Below are 11,761 nucleotides of genomic sequence, written 5' to 3'. Positions count from 1 at the left end.
AAAAGTCACTCGTCCCAAGTCTTGAGAAGTTCTTGTCCCAAGTCTTGAGAAGTCACTCGTCCCAAGTCTGAGAAGTCACTCGTCCCAAGTCTTCACAAGTCACTCGTCCCAAGTCTTGAGAAGTTCTTGTCCCAAGTCTTGAGAAGTCCCTTGTCCCAAGTCTTGAGAAGGCACTCGTCCCAAGTCTTCACAAGTCACTCGTCCCAAGTCTTGAGAAGTTCTTGTCCCAAGTCTTGAGAAGTTCTTGTCCCAAGTCATGAGAAGTCACTTGTCCCAAGTTTTGAAAAGTCATTCGTCCCAAGTCTTGAGAAGTCATTCGTCCCAAGTCTTGAGAAGTCACTCGTCCTTGAGAAGTCACTTGTCCCAAGTCTTGAGAAGTTCTTGTCCCAAGTCTTGAGAAGTCACTCGTCCCAAGTCTTCAGAAGTTCTTGTCCCAAGTCTTGAGAAGTCCCTTGTCCAAAGTCTTGAGAAGATCTTGTCCCAAGTCTTGAGAAGTCACTCGTCCCAAATCTTGAGAAGTCACTCGTCCCAAGTCTTGAGAAGTTCTTGTCCCAAGTCTAGAGAAGTTGTCCCAAGTCTTGAGAAGTCACTCGTTCCAAATCTTGAAAAGTTCTTGTCCCAAGTCTTGAGAAGTTGTCCCAAGTCTTGAGAAGTCACTCGTCCCAAGTCTTGAGAAGTCACTCGTACCAAGTCTTGAGAAGTCACTCGTCCCAAGTCTTGAGAAGTTCTTGTCCCCAGTCTTCAGAAAGTCCCTTGTCCCAAGTCTTGAGAAGTCACTCGTCCCAAGTCTTGAGAAGTCACTCGTCCCAAGTCTTGAGAAGTTCTTGTCCCAAGTCTTGAGATGTCACTTGTCCCAAGTATTGAGAAGTCACTTGTCACAACTCTTCAGAAGTCACTCGTCCCAAGTCTTGAGAAGGCACTTGTCCCAAGTCTTGAGACGTTCTTGTCCCAAGTCTTGAGAAGTCACTCGTGCCAAGTCTTGAGAAGGCACTTGTCCCAAGTCTTGAGAAGTTCTTGTCCCAAGTCTTGAGAAGTCACTCGTCCCAAGTGGCGTGAAACGCGAAGAAAACTAAGAATATTCGAAATTTTCGAAAAAAATTGAATTCAGCTAAGACGGGTGAGGCACAGCCCTAAAGAAGACTTGGGACAAGAACTTCTCAAGACTTGCGACAAGATCTTCTCAAGTTTTTCCTAGAATTTTCCGAAATTGTACCAAAAACTAAGTTTTTGGCAAAGTTCGAAGAAATTCTAAGTTCTACCTAGAGTGTATGGAAGGAATTCAGGAATCCTAAATGATAACATTATTCAATAAAAAAAGTCTTTATTATGCAAAAAAATTCTGTTTGTACATCAGTTTACAAAATATAATTCATTCACTTATTTCATCTTCTTAATCTCGACTGGAAAAAAGTATCATCACCTGAACAAAATCAAAAAACAAACATTAATTTCAATCAAAGCAAAGAAAATTAACTGAAAACAAAATAAATATATTCTGAGTAGGACTTCTCAAGACTTGGGACAAGTGACTTCTCAAGACTTGGGACAAGAACTTCTCAAGACTTGGGACAAGTGACTTCTCAAGACTTGGAACAAGAACTTCTCAAGACTTGGGAGGAGTGAGTTCTCAAGACTTGGGACAAGTGACTTCTCAAGACTTGGGACAAGAAATTCTCAAGACTTGGGACTTCTCAAGACTTGGGACAAGAACTTCTCAAGACTTGGGACGAGTGACTTCTCAAGACTTGGAACGAGTGACTTCTCAAGACTTGGGACAAGTGACTTCTCAACACTTGGGACAAGAACTTCTCAAGACTTGGGACGAGTGACTTCTGAAGACTTGGGAGTCTAGTCCTGACAGGGATGGGACAGGTCAAATTTAGAATGAAAATTTTTTGAAATTTTTCGAAAAATCAAAAAACGCTGCAAACCTTCTCAAATGCGCACAAAACCAAAAATTTTCGGAAAATTCGGAAAAAAATTAAATGTTGAAATTTTTCAAAAATTCTTAGTTTTGTGCGCTTTTTGGACGATTTGCCACGTTTTTCGATTTTTCGAAATTTTTCGAAAAAATTGAAATTTCTCAAAGGGGTACCCCTTTGAGAATTTTCAAAAAATTTCGAAATTTAAAAAAAAATTAAAAACGACTGCAAATGGCGTGAAACGCGAAGAAAACTAAGAATTTTCGAAAAAATTTGAATTCAGCTAAGACAGGTGAGGCACAGCCCTAAACAAGCAGACAAGACTTGGGACAATAACTTCTCAAGACTTGGGACAAGAACTTCTCAAGACTTGGGACAAGAACTTCTCAAGACTTGGGACGAGTGACTTCTCAAGACTTGGGACAAGAACTTCTCAAGACTTGGGACAAGAACTTCTCAAGACTTGGGACGAGTGACTTCTCAAGACTTGGGACAAGTGACTTCTCAAGACTTGGGACAAGAACTTCTCAAGACTTGGGACGAGTGACTTCTCAAGACTTGGGACAAGAACTTCTCAAGACTTGGGACAAGTGACTTCTCAAGACTTGGGACAAGAACTTCTCAAGACTTGGGACAAGAACTTCTGAAGACTTGGGACAAGAACTTCTCAAGACTTGGGACAAGAACTTCTCAAGACTTGGGACAAGAACTTCTCAAGACTTGGGACAAGAACTTCTCAAGACTTGGGACGAGTGACTTCTCAAGACTTGGGACAAGTGACTTCTCAAGACTTGGGACAAGAACTTCTCAAGACTTGGGACAAGTGACTTCTCAAGACTTGGGACAAGAACTTCTCAAGACTTGGGACAAGTGACTTCTCAAGACTTGGGACAAGTGACTTCTCAAGACTTGGGACAAGAACTTCTCAAGACTTGGGACAAGGACTTCTCAAGACTTGGGACAATAACTTCTCAAGACTTGGGACGAGTGACTTGTCAAGACTTAGGACAAGTGACTTCTCAAGACTTGGGACAAGAACTTCTCAAGACTTGGGACGAGTGACTTCTCAAAACTTGGAACGAGTGACTTCTCAAGACTTGGGACAAGTGACTTCTCAAGACTTGGGACAAGAACTTCTCAAGACTTGGGACAAGTGACTTTTCAAGACTTGGGACAAGAACTTCTCAAGACTTGGGACGAGTGACTTCTCAAAACTTGGAACGAGTGACTTCTCAAGACTTGGGACAAGTGACTTCTCAAGACTTGGGACAAGAACTTCTCAAGACTTGGGACAAGGACTTCTCAAGACTTGGGACAAGTGACTTCTCAAGACTTGGGAGTCTAGTCCTGATAAGGATGGGACAGGTCAAATTTAGAAGGAAAAATTTTCAAATTTTTCGAAAAATCAAAAAACGCTGCAAACCTTCTGAAATGCGCACAAAACCAAAAATTTTCGGAATATTCGGAAAAAAATTAAAAGTTGAAATTTTTCAAAAATTCTTAGTTTTGTGCGCTTTTTGGACGATTTGCCACGTTTTTCGATTTTTCGAAATTTTTCGAAAAAATTGAAATTTCTCAAAGGGGTACCCCTTTGAGAATTTTCAAAATTTTTCAAAATTTTAAAAAAATTAAAAACGACTGCAAATGGCGCGAAACGCGAAGAAAACTAAGAATTTTCGAAAAAATTTGAATTCAGCTAAGACAGGTGAGGCACAGCCCTAAACAAGCAGACAAGACTTGGGACAATAACTTCTCAAGACTTGGGACGAGTGACTTGTCAAGACTTGGGACAAGAACTTCTCAAGACTTGGGACAAGAACTTCTCAAGACTTGGGACAAGAACTTCTCAAGACCTGGGACAAGAACTTCTCAAGACTTGGGACAAGAACTTCTCAAGACTTGGGACGAGTGACTTCTCAAGACTTGGGACAAGTGACTTCTCAAGACTTGGGACAAGAACTTCTCAAGACTTGGGACAAGTGACTTCTCAAGACTTGGGACAAGAACTTCTCAAGACTTGGGACAAGAACTTCTCAAGACTTGGGACAAGTGACTTCTCAAGACTTGGGACAAGTGACTTCTCAAGACTTGGGACAAGAACTTCTCAAGACTTGGGACAAGGACTTCTCAAGACTTGGGACAAGTGACTTCTCAAGACTTGGGAGTCTAGTCCTGATAAGGATGGGACAGGTCAAATTTAGAAGGAAAAATTTTCAAATTTTTCGAAAAATCAAAAAACGCTGCAAACCTTCTGAAATGCGCACAAAACCAAAAATTTTCGGAATATTCGGAAAAAAATTAAAAGTTGAAATTTTTCAAAAATTCTTAGTTTTGTGCGCTTTTTGGACGATTTGCCACGTTTTTCGATTTTTCAAAATTTTTCGAAATTTTAAAAAAATTAAAAACGACTGCAAATGGCGCGAAACGCGAAGAAAACTAAGAATTTTCGAAAAAATTTGAATTCAGCTAAGACAGGTGAGGCAGAGCCCTAAACAAGCAGACAAGACTTGGGACAATAACTTCTCAAGACTTGGGACGAGTGACTTGTCAAGACTTGGGACAAGAACTTCTCAAGACTTGGGACAAGAACTTCTCAAGACTTGGGACAAGAACTTCTCAAGACTTGGGACAAGAACTTCTCAAGACTTGGGACAAGAACTTCTCAAGACTTGGGACAAGAACTTCTCAAGACTTGGGACAAGAACTTCTCAAGACTTGGGACGAGTGACTTCTCAAGACTTGGGACAAGTGACTTCTCAAGACTTGGGACAAGTGACTTCTCAAGACTTGGGACAAGAACTTTTCAAGACTTGGGACAAGTGACTTCTCAAGACTTGGGTGTCTAGTCCTGATAGGGATGGGACAGGTCAAATTTAGAAGGAAAGATTTTCAAATTTTTCGAAAAATCAAAAAACGCTGCAAACCTTGTGAAATGCGCACAAAACCAAAAATTTTCGGAAAATTCGGAAAAAAATTAAAAGTTGAAAATTTTCAAAAATTCTTAGTTTTGTGCGCTTTTTGGACGATTTGCCACGTTTTTCGATTTTTCGAAATTTTTCGAAAAAATTTAAATTTCTCAAAGGGGTACCCCTTTGAGAACTTTCAAAAAATTTCGAAATTTAAAAAAAAATTAAAAACGACTGCAAATGGCGTGAAACGCGAAGAAAACTAAGAATTTTCGAAAAAATTTGAATTCAGCTAAGACAGGTGAGGCACAGCCCTAAACAAGCAGACAAGACTTGGGACAATAACTTCTCAAGACTTGGGACAAGAACTTCTCAAGACTTGGGACAAGAACTTCTCAAGACTTGGGACGAGTGACTTCTCAAGACTTAGGACAAGTGACTTCTCAAGACTTGGGACAAGAACTTCTCAAGACTTGGGACAAGTGACTTCTCAAGAATTGGGACAAGAACTTCTCAAGACTTGGGACGAGTGACTTCTCAAAACTTGGAACGAGTGACTTCTCAAGACCTGGGACAAGTGACTTCTCAAGACTTGGGACAAGAACTTCTCAAGACTTGGGACAAGGACTTCTCAAGACTTGGGACAAGTGACTTCTCAAGACTTGGGAGTCTAGTCCTGATAAGGATGGGACAGGTCAAATTTAGAAGGAAAAATTTTCAAATTTTTCGAAAAATCAAAAAACGCTGCAAACCTTCTGAAATGCGCACAAAACCAAAAATTTTCGGAATATTCGGAAAAAAATTAAAAGTTGAAATTTTTCAAAAATTCTTAGTTTTGTGCGCTTTTTGGACGATTTGCTACGTTTTTCGATTTTTTGAAATTTTTCGAAAAAATTGAAATTTCTCAAAGGGGTACCCCTTTGAGAATTTTCAAAAATTTTCGAAATTTTAAAAAAATTAAAAACGACTGCAAATGGCGCGAAACGCGAAGAAAACTAAGAATTTTCGAAAAAATTTGAATTCAGCTAAGACAGGTGAGGCACAGCCCTAAACAAGCAGACAAGACTTGGGACAATAACTTCTCAAGACTTGGGACGAGTGACTTGTCAAGACTTGGGACAAGAACTTCTCAAGACTTGGGACAAGTGACTTCTCAAGACTTGGGACAAGTGACTTCTCAAGACTTGGGACAAGAACTTCTCAAGACTTGGGACAAGTGACTTCTCAAGACTTGGGACAAGAACTTCTCAAGACTTGGGACAAGGACTTCTCAAGATTTGGGACGAGTGACTTCTCAAGACTTGGGACAAGAACTTCTCAAGACTTGGGACAAGTGACTTCTCAAGACTTGGGACAAGTGACTTCTCAAGACTTGGGACAAGAACTTCTCAAGACTTGGGACAAGTGACTTCTCAAGACTTGGAACAAGAACTTCTTAAGACTTGGGACAAGTGACTTCTCAAGACTTGGGACAAGAACTTCTCAAGACTTGGGACAAGTGACATCTCAAGACTTGGGACGAGTGACTTCTCAAGACTTGGGTGTCTAGTCCTGATAGGGATGGGACAGGTAAAATTTAGAAGGAAAATTTTTCAAATTTTTCGAAAAATCAAAAAACGCTGCAAACCTTCTAAAATGCGCACAAAACCAAAAATTTTCGGAAAATTCGGAAAAAAAAGTAAAAGTTGAAATTTTTCAAAAATTCTTAGTTTTGTGCGCTTTTTGGACGATTTGCCACGTTTTTCGATTTTTCGAAATTTTTCGAAAAAATTGAAATTTCTCAAAGGGGTACCCCTTTGAGAATTTTCAAAATTTTTCGAAATTTTAAAAAAATTACAAACGACTGCAAATGGCGCGAAACGCGAAGAAGACTAAGAATTTTCGAAAAAATTTGAATTCAGCTAAGACAGGTGAGGCACAGCCCTAAACAAGCAGACAAGACTTGGGACAATAACTTCTCAAGACTTGGGACAAGGACTTCTCAAGACTTGGGACAAGAACTTCTCAAGACTTGGGACAAGTGACTTCTCAAGACTTGGGACAAGAACTTCTCAAGACTTGGGACGAGTGACTTCTCAAGACTTGGGACGAGTGACTTCTCAAGACCTGGGACAAGTGACTTCTCAAGACTTGGGACAAGAACTTCTCAAGACTTGGGACAAGGACTTCTCAAGACTTGGGACAAGTGACTTCTCAAGACTTGGGTGTCTAGTCCTGATAGGGCTGGGACAGGTCAAATTTAGAAGGAAAAATTTTCAAATTTTTCGAAAAATGAAAAAACGCTGCAAACCTTCTGAAATGCGCACAAAACCAAAAATTTTCGGAAAATTCGGAAAAAAATTAAAAGTTGAAATTTTTCAAAAATTCTTAGTTTTGTGCGCTTTTTGGACGATTTGCCACGTTTTTCGATTTTTCGAAAAAATTGAAATTTCTCAAAGGGGTACCCCTTTGAGAATTTTCAAAATTTTTCGAAATTTTAAAAAAATTAAAAACGACTGCAAATGGCGTGAAACGCGAAGAAAACTAAGAATTTTCGAAAAAAATTGAATTCAGCTAAGACAGGTGAGGCACAGCCCTAAACAAGCAGACAAGACTTGGGACAAGTGACTTCTCAAGACTTGGGACAAGAACTTCTCAAGACTTGGGACAAGAACTTCTCAAGACTTGGGACAAGTGACTTCTCAAGACTTGCGACGAGTGACTTCTCAAGACTTGGGACAAGTGACTTCTCAAGACTTGGGACAAGAACTTCTCAAGACTTGGGACAAGGACTTCTCAAGACTTGGGACAAGAACTTCTCAAGACTTGGGACAAGAACTTCTCAAGACTTGGGACAAGAACTTCTCAAGACTTGGGACGAGTGACTTCTCAAGACTTAGGACAAGTGACTTCTCAAGACTTGGGACAAGAACTTCTCAAGACTTGGGACAAGTGACTTCTCAACACTTGGGACAAGAACTTCTTAAGACTTGGGACGAGTGACTTCTCAAGACTTGGGACGAGTGACTTCTCAAGACTTGGGACAAGTGACTTCTCAAGACTTGGGACAAGAACTTCTCAAGACTTGGGACAAGGACTTCTCAAGACTTGGGACAAGTGACTTCTCAAGACTTGGGAGTCTAGTCCTGATAAGGATGGGACAGGTCAAATTTAGAAGGAAAAATTTTCAAATTTTTAGAAAAATCAAAAAAACGCTGCAAACCTTCTGAAATGCGCACAAAACCAAAAATTTTCTGAAAATTCGGAAAAAAATTAAAAGTTGAAATTTTTCAAAAATTCTTAGTTTTGTGCGCTTTTTGGACGATTTGCCACGTTTTTCGATTTTTCGAAATTTTTGGAAAAAATTGAAATTTCTCAAAGGGGTACCCCTTTGAGAATTTTCAAAAAATTTCAAAATTTTAAAAAAATTATAAACGACTGCAAATGGCGCGAAACGCGAAGAAAACTAAGAATTTTCGAAAAAATTTGAATTCAGCTAAGACAGGTGAGGCACAGCCCTAAACAAGCAGACAAGACTTGGGACAATAACTTCTCAAGACTTGGGACAAGTGACTTCTCAAGACTTGGGACAAGAACTTCTCAAGACTTGGGACAAGAACTTCTCAAGACTTGGGACGAGTGACTTCTCAAGACTTGGGACAAGTGACTTCTCAAGACTTGGGTGTCTAGTCCTGATAGGGCTGGGACAGGTCAAATTTAGAAGGAAAAATTTTCAAATTTTTCGAAAAATGAAAAAACGCTGCAAACCTTCTGAAATGCGCACAAAACCAAAAATTTTCGGAAAATTCGGAAAAAAATTAAAAGTTGAAATTTTTCAAAAATTCTTAGTTTTGTGCGCTTTTTGGACGATTTGCCACGTTTTTCGATTTTTCGAAAAAATTGAAATTTCTCAAAGGGGTACCCCTTTGAGAATTTTCAAAATTTTTCGAAATTTTAAAAAAATTAAAAACGACTGCAAATGGCGTGAAACGCGAAGAAAACTAAGAATTTTCGAAAAAAATTGAATTCAGCTAAGACAGGTGAGGCACAGCCCTAAACAAGCAGACAAGACTTGGGACAAGTGACTTCTCAAGACTTGGGACAAGAACTTCTCAAGACTTGGGACAAGAACTTCTCAAGACTTGGGACAAGTGACTTCTCAAGACTTGCGACGAGTGACTTCTCAAGACTTGGGACAAGTGACTTCTCAAGACTTGGGACAAGAACTTCTCAAGACTTGGGACAAGGACTTCTCAAGACTTGGGACAAGTGACTTCTCAAGACTTGGGAGTCTAGTCCTGATAAGGATGGGACAGGTCAAATTTAGAAGGAAAAATTTTCAATTTTTTCGAAAAATCAAAAAACGCTGCAAACCTTCTGAAATGCGCACAAAACCAAAAATTTTCTGAAAATTCGGAAAAAAATTAAAAGTTGAAATTTTTCAAAAATTCTTAGTTTTGTGCGCTTTTTGGACGATTTGCCACGTTTTCCGATTTTTCGAAATTTTTGGAAAAAATTGAAATTTCTCAAAGGGGTACCCCTTTGAGAATTTTCAAAAATTTTCGAAATTTTATAAAAATTAAAAACGACTGCAAATGGCGTGAAACGCGAAGAAAACTAAGAATTTTCGAAAAAAATTGAATTCAGCTAAGACTGGTGAGGCACAGCCCTAAACAAGCAGACAAGACTTGGGACAATAACTTCTCAAGACTTGGGACAAGGACTTCTCAAGACTTGGGACAAGAACTTCTCAAGACTTGGGACAAGAACTTCTCAAGACTTGGGACAAGAACTTCTCAAGACTTGGGACGAGTGACTTCTCAAGACTTAGGACAAGTGACTTCTCAAGACTTGGGACAAGAACTTCTCAAGACTTGGGACAAGTGACTTCTCAACACTTGGGACAAGAACTTCTTAAGACTTGGGACGAGTGACTTCTCAAGACTTGGGACGAGTGACTTCTCAAGACTTGGGACAAGTGACTTCTCAAGACTTGGGACAAGAACTTCTCAAGACTTGGGACAAGGACTTCTCAAGACTTGGGACAAGTGACTTCTCAAGACTTGGGAGTCTAGTCCTGATAAGGATGGGACAGGTCAAATTTAGAAGGAAAAATTTTCAAATTTTTAGAAAAATCAAAAAAACGCTGCAAACCTTCTGAAATGCGCACAAAACCAAAAATTTTCTGAAAATTCGGAAAAAAATTAAAAGTTGAAATTTTTCAAAAATTCTTAGTTTTGTGCGCTTTTTGGACGATTTGCCACGTTTTTCGATTTTTCGAAATTTTTGGAAAAAATTGAAATTTCTCAAAGGGGTACCCCTTTGAGAATTTTCAAAAATTTTCAAAATTTTAAAAAAATTATAAACGACTGCAAATGGCGCGAAACGCGAAGAAAACTAAGAATTTTCGAAAAAATTTGAATTCAGCTAAGACAGGTGAGGCACAGCCCTAAACAAGCAGACAAGACTTGGGACAATAACTTCTCAAGACTTGGGACAAGTGACTTCTCAAGACTTGGGACAAGAACTTCTCAAGACTTGGGACAAGAACTTCTCAAGACTTGGGACGAGTGACTTCTCAAGACTTGGGACAAGTGACTTCTCAAGACTTGGGTGTCTAGTCCTGATAGGGCTGGGACAGGTCAAATTTAGAAGGAAAAATTTTCAAATTTTTCGAAAAATGAAAAAACGCTGCAAACCTTCTGAAATGCGCACAAAACCAAAAATTTTCGGAAAATTCGGAAAAAAATTAAAAGTTGAAATTTTTCAAAAATTCTTAGTTTTGTGCGCTTTTTGGACGATTTGCCACGTTTTTCGATTTTTCGAAAAAATTGAAATTTCTCAAAGGGGTACCCCTTTGAGAATTTTCAAAATTTTTCGAAATTTTAAAAAAATTAAAAACGACTGCAAATGGCGTGAAACGCGAAGAAAACTAAGAATTTTCGAAAAAAATTGAATTCAGCTAAGACAGGTGAGGCACAGCCCTAAACAAGCAGACAAGACTTGGGACAAGTGACTTCTCAAGACTTGGGACAAGAACTTCTCAAGACTTGGGACAAGAACTTCTCAAGACTTGGGACAAGTGACTTCTCAAGACTTGCGACGAGTGACTTCTCAAGACTTGGGACAAGTGACTTCTCAAGACTTGGGACAAGAACTTCTCAAGACTTGGGACAAGGACTTCTCAAGACTTGGGACAAGTGACTTCTCAAGACTTGGGAGTCTAGTCCTGATAAGGATGGGACAGGTCAAATTTAGAAGGAAAAATTTTCAATTTTTTCGAAAAATCAAAAAACGCTGCAAACCTTCTGAAATGCGCACAAAACCAAAAATTTTCTGAAAATTCGGAAAAAAATTAAAAGTTGAAATTTTTCAAAAATTCTTAGTTTTGTGCGCTTTTTGGACGATTTGCCACGTTTTTCGATTTTTCGAAATTTTTGGAAAAAATTGAAATTTCTCAAAGGGGTACCCCTTTGAGAATTTTCAAAAATTTTCGAAATTTTAAAAAAATTAAAAACGACTGCAAATGGCGTGAAACGCGAAGAAAACTAAGAATTTTCGAAAAAAATTGAATTCAGCTAAGACTGGTGAGGCACAGCCCTAAACAAGCAGACAAGACTTGGGACAATAACTTCTCAAGACTTGGGACAAGGACTTCTCAAGACTTGGGACAAGAACTTCTCAAGACTTGGGACAAGAACTTCTCAAGACTTGGGACAAGAACTTCTCAAGACTTGGGACGAGTGACTTCTCAAGACTTAGGACAAGTGACTTCTCAAGACTTGGGACAAGAACTTCTCAAGACTTGGGACAAGTGACTTCTCAACACTTGGGACAAGAACTTCTTAAGACTTGGGACGAGTGACTTCTCAAGACTTGGGACGAGTGACTTCTCAAGACTTGGGACAAGTGACTTCTCAAGACTTGGGACAAGAACTTCTCAAGACTTGGGAC

General features: G+C 39.2%; 1 protein-coding gene across 11 annotated transcripts in view; it reads right to left on the bottom strand.

Annotated features, from left to right (window-relative positions):
* Positions 1 to 1,301: 1,301 nt before the first annotated feature.
* Positions 1,302 to 11,761, bottom strand: part of LOC147873249 (uncharacterized) — an 83,309-nt gene continuing 72,849 nt past the window's right edge. For all 11 annotated transcript variants that reach the window (XM_087353080.1, XM_087353081.1, XM_087353082.1 and 8 more), the window contains one exon: positions 1,302 to 1,420. The gene's annotated coding sequence lies outside the window, so the exon portion shown is untranslated. The remainder of the gene's footprint in view (positions 1,421 to 11,761) is intronic.

The sequence above is a fragment of the Zootermopsis nevadensis genome, unplaced genomic scaffold (genome assembly GCF_977971745.1).
Source record: "Zootermopsis nevadensis isolate Lab colony 2312 unplaced genomic scaffold, Znev_1.0 Znev_ptg000021l, whole genome shotgun sequence".
In the NCBI taxonomy this organism is placed as follows: Eukaryota; Metazoa; Arthropoda; class Insecta; order Blattodea; family Termopsidae; genus Zootermopsis; species Zootermopsis nevadensis.
The sequence above is the reverse complement of the archived record's forward strand: the minus strand, read 5'-3'. Positions and strand labels throughout refer to the sequence as shown.